This window comes from Dreissena polymorpha, chromosome 2 (assembly GCF_020536995.1).
Source record: "Dreissena polymorpha isolate Duluth1 chromosome 2, UMN_Dpol_1.0, whole genome shotgun sequence".
Classification (NCBI taxonomy): domain Eukaryota; kingdom Metazoa; phylum Mollusca; class Bivalvia; order Myida; family Dreissenidae; genus Dreissena; species Dreissena polymorpha.
In genome coordinates, this window is record NC_068356.1 from 38,677,614 (window position 1) to 38,683,613 (window position 6,000).

The window sequence follows — 6,000 nt, forward strand, 5'->3', positions numbered from 1 at the left end:
AGGGATAATTTCAAAGAATTGAGTGGACAGGTTCTATCCTATCATCTCATTAGAAATATAGTATTTCCGTTTCAGTTATGGTTGATATATTAACATGTTCATTTCTGTAATTTCTGAATGTATATAAAGAATATACTGAACATGTACATGTAATGCAATGCGAAGAAATGAATAAACGGAAACTATAATCTTAAAGGTTTTTTAATTAAATCGATAAGTATATGTGATTTGACAGGAACGTCTTATATGTTATGTTTTGTATGTGTCCTATTTGTACAGAAACAATAGCCTTATAATGGATATCACTCTAGCGCCTCTTATCCATATGTAGACATTGTTTTAGGTCGTATCTGAACCATAAGTCTTGTGTCGTTTTTAATAAAGCTTCACAATTCCGTCTCGATAGCTATTTATTCTGCCATTGAAAGATACGTTATTATTATATAGATTGTGTGTATAACGAGATAAAAAAAACGTCAGCATCTGTATTCTTTACAATTTGGTTCATTGCATAAACGTGGCGTTTCAAGATGGTGCTCTCTTACCGATAAGCTAATACTGTTTTGTATAGCTGTATTCATCTAGCTGATATTTGTTAAGACATGTCATTTCTACGAAGGGCGGTCCAGCGCCAGGCGAAAAACAATAAATCGCCGAAATGAGGAATACGAGATTAAATTGTATCCCCGAAAAAAGTCATTCATACGTCTTATATAGACCAAATTACGTGTATTGTTGACATTACCGCGTAAGTCAGGTACATGTGCATTATCCTTAATTATATCATTTAAGGGGACATTGGTATCACTTGGGTATCACATTTAGACGACATTGGTATGCTTGTAAACTGCTTGGTAACGAACAACAAACAATAAAAACTAAGCTGTATCGAAAGTTGTAATTAATAAACGTCTCAAATTTAACAATTTACTCCGTTCATTATTCGTATCAATAAAAAACGCTATGCCAATCTTTCTCTGCGTGTAAGATAGTGTTCATCAACTTGGAGCAATGTGCTTCGTTACAAGATATTTTGTAAAAGAGAAATGTAGTTTAAATATAAACAACGCCACCGTTAAATTTTCTTAAAAATATCTTGTGATTTCTGAAAATTTTCATTCTTCGTACATACGTTAAAACAGGTTTAGTGCAAATTCGTTTTGAATAAAATAACGGCGATGTTTGCAACGCCGATTGTATGCTCGTGTCGAATTTGATAATACATAACATATGAATTTTCGCGCATCATTCATCTTTCAAAACAATATCTAAAAAATGTCTAGTTCGCACAGGCAAGTACATACTTAGTTACACAAACTGTCAATAAAAGGAAAATAATTAACTCCATACAAATATGTTTAAAGGTGCAAAACTCAAGTTTATGTAGTTAAAAATAATGCTATTGTTTAAAAGGTTATCTCTTATCTACTGATAATTATTATTCCAAATAACCATATTTTTTGTTTCTGAACATGTAACACATACCCCAAGGGGTCCTGTTATGTTTATGCCATTATCGAAGATAAGAACTTATTCTTTATCGCCCAAAGTTTGCTTACATGTCATTTATCTAAATACAACGGTTTCGTCAAGGCTACTTTTGAAACCGTCTGGCGTCTGCAATATAATGTTAAAATCATACTATATACGCTAAATCGAAACATTATGTTATATGTTATAATCTCATAATATGTATTGTCTATAAAAGAGGACGGTGGTTGTCTGGATGAAAGGCCATATGTCGCTTGAATCCCAGGGAGATTTCTAGTTCCGAGAGCTGTTCACGTGCGTTGAAACATGGCAGTGCGCAAAATCCGCAAACACAAAATATCGAGCTCATGAAACATGTAAAATAGGAACTAAATATTGTTAAGTCGATCTATTTGCACTTTTTTGAGTTACTTTAACAATACATTCCAGTTGATAATGTCATCTTTGAAGCTGTTCATCAGAAGCTTGTATTGTTAGTGTTTTGCTCTAAACATATTAGAGTTTTGTAAATGTGACGGCTTATACTGTTCATCCTATGTTCTTCTAAAGGTTACGGATAATCTTGTGTTTTTTTTGTTTCTCAGATGCCGGATTTTCGCCACGATAATATCAATACGTTTATCGGCGCATGCGTAGACACGCCCCATATATTTGTGGTTACCACCTACTGCTCCTAAGGCAGTCTTCGGGACATTCTGGAGTGCAAAAACATACAGCTGAACGACATGTTTATGGCTTTTCTTTTCTGTGACATCATTCGGGTTGTTTTTGTCTGTCGACCCATTAAATATTCTAGTTACAGCATGCGGTGTCATATTACTTTAAATTATAATGTCTCTTTACCATAGTGTTATATAATATTTTTGCAATTAGAAGCGGAACGTATGTTTTCATTTGTTCTCTTAAATATTTTCCATTTGTTAGATTATAGTGCGTATATGATTTAAACCAGTTTTTTAGCCTGACCAGCTTTTCCTTAAAGTCCATGTTTCCTTTTTGTTAAAAGTCCTTTGTATAATTTCTCTACATGCGCTCACGAAGTACGATATGTGCCACATATGCTTGTGTTCATGTCGTTCATCACATTATGTTTGCATATGTATACATATGTAGTGCAGTTGTAAGACAGGGGTGTTGCGTTTTCAGAGGTTGTAAAGAAGAATTATGGATTCCTTTAAAATAAAAAACAGTGGCAAGTACATTTAAAGAACCCTTAGATTATTGTTTTAAAAATGGTCAGTTTGATTTGTAAAATATGTCTGCAAATATTATAATTTTCTGGTAACTGGATCTAGTAGCCGTGCGCAATTTGGCTATCGTAATATCATTTTTAAACGCATATATTGTTGTTTCTATTATTGCCTATTGTATTCCGAGTACCCTCATTATAGAAAAGCAAATGCAAGAATACCATCGTTTTAGTATGTTCTGGTTATTGTATTCTTATTTAAAATGTGGATTTTTTTAATTTCTTAATTTAAAACATAGGACTATATTAATTGAATGTTTCCCATATCGCAGTTTATACCAAGTATATTTACATATAGGCAGCAGATGCTTCGGTGTTCTAACATGTTAAATACTCAAGATAAGATACCCGGTAGAATGAGACCCATCTGTATCTGTATTCACATCGCATGTAATATGCTGAGAGCACTTTATCAGTCCTCTGTAGCATTCAAAGTGCCTAAGTATGTTCAATAGAAAATAAAGCTGTTTTTCCTGATTCTGCTCATCTAATTACACTTGTTATGATACATTCTTCCATGAAATCACCAATATATGACGGAGCGGCGGAAAGCACTTCATGCTGTATTAAGCTAAGTCCGTTGCATTCATATTACCTATGTATGTTTAAAACAAAATAACGCTGTATCCTCTGCATCGGCTCATCTTATTAAACGTATTATGAGACATAATTGCAGGAAATCAGCAATAAATGACAGAGCGGCAAAGAGCACATTTTTGATTTTAGATTGCACGTTATCAGACATCGTCCGAAAAGATCACATCGGCAAAAATTTAACAATTGCGATTGGTATATCTTTCGGTAGCAGGCTTCATTGCGTCTACAAAACAGAAGTACATATGTAGTGAATTTCAATGTGCAATTTAAATATGTTCTTACATATAACTAAGGACGTATTCAAATCATTTCTAATGTAACAAAGCAGAGAATATTAAATACACGTTTCTGTTTAAAACATTACAACAGGTGTATATTGTTCATTCATGGATGCATATTATATCGCAGTTTATTCCAAATACATGATACACTTTGCAAAAGACAAAATAATTCAATAAGCGTTAAAATCAAGAAAAATGTGTGTCCATATTCAATCACATATAATAGAATGAGAATAGTCTTCAGGCCGTATTAAGCATTATTCTGCAATACATTCAATTGCCAACCCATGGTCAATACAAAATATACCACCCACATCTGCGCATCTTATAACTCTTATTAAGATATGTTCTTGCACAAAATCCATGAATATTGGGGAAATTGGCGTTCTGTTGTTGATGCGGAACATTTTCTGAACAAATATCAGATTGATGCGTGTTTGATACAAATTGTGGCTATTTTGCATATACTCATATTAATATCCAATAAGTTCAAGTCTGATGTATTCAACTGTTTCATTAAACTCTTATTTGTATGTGTCTAGTTTTGACGTTGTATCAAACACCCACTACATGAGTATAGTAATATATTTGGCGGATATGGTTCTGTAAGTTGAACTTATTTTAGTTGTCTAGTGAAAACAATATATATCATTATTGGTTGTATCAATCGTTGGTTTCGTCATGGTGAAGGAACGGGGAATGTTCCCGAGATTTTTGACATTGTTCTTTTCTTTGGAAAAGGAATTGCTGAAACCGTCTATAGTTTTGTAACCATTAAACATGCAAATCAATTATGTGTTTAAGTAGGCTTTAATATACATCTGAAAGTATATTTTGGTTTCGTTTAGTAGTCTTGAACTATCGCAGCCTTTTTTTTCAGAATACTTAAATATGTATCACCTTGCATATGTGAATAGACATCTTTTTTATGAAATGTGGACGGAACAAATAGCAATCACTTCATTATTTGAACACTTATATGCTTCTGTATATGAAAGAAGAATTAACTATTGTATGAAAGTAATGTACAATTTGTTAATCGAAAGACAAAAATGTTCTGGTAATGACTTCATTCTTTATTGGTATGGACATACTATCTACACCATATATGGTGCGTTCTCATGAGTATGACGAACAACAGTATCATACTTGTCGTTATGAAAGAGAATTGAGTTTCCATGGTAAAATCGCAATTTATCGTCATGTATTTAATATTGCTAGTGCATGCGTTCAATATTTTATTAAAAATACATTATCAGAAAAACAACAACATATTCTTAAACAACTATCGCACACGTGTTTGACTTATAGTACCGGTACATAGCTTCATATCAATGTATAAAAACAAGAGGTATACATTGCAATAAGTATAACTATTATCCATGTAATACAACATCTGTAAGATACAATAATAATTTCACTTCGATATTGTTTTGACCGAAATCATTTGTAAACTGACATTAATATTCAATGTCATCAAATGTATTATTTTAAGCAAAATTATTGAACTAATGTATTCACTGTTGGTAAAAACGCTGCAAACATTTGAAGTGTATAGCGTATTATTTTAAGATGAAATTCAACAACACACTCACACATCTGGGACATGTACATAATTATGCAAGAAAGTAAGTATTCAATCATTCATATTTAGAATGCCCTTACTGTTGAAAATGCAATTCATATTGTCAATTACATTGATACAATGGAGGTTTTATGGCCGGTGTGACGTGCGGCCGGGATAACATCCCTATTCGGCCACAGCTCGGTTCCCTGCTTACCACGTTCAACTTTGTTACCGACGTCATGCTGGGACGAGATATAAAGCCGGAGACCAGACATCAAAACCATTCTTAGTAGTCAAATCAATGAACACATCGGTATGTTTCCTATAGCAGTTTGACGGATAATTTAACATCTTTTGTTTCAGCACATTCCTTTGTGTGTTGTAAAAGTGTGGTGCTATATTGTATATCTGTTCGTCCGAATGTTTGCCTGACTGTCAACAAAAAACTCCATTGATTTCAAATCTTATTTATTAAGTGTTACGAAAATTATGGCTATCTAAATGGCCTAGCACGCGAATAGGTCCAACATTGTTATCACTATATAAACGAATCTTCTGTAGTTCAATAATGAAGAGCGCATGACAAAAATATTAAATCTTCTCAAGCTGCTGATATTTGTTCTAATCACAATTAGCGTACAGGAAACACATTATAAAAAGACCGATAGAGACCATCGCCAAGCAACTATTTCCTTGTGATGAACGCATTTATCGGCAGTGAACTCAATACAATTCAACTTAATTATCCTTAGAAAACATCAATCAGTTTCTCAAGCGTATAACTGCGGAGTAGAAATACAAACAATCGATTGATA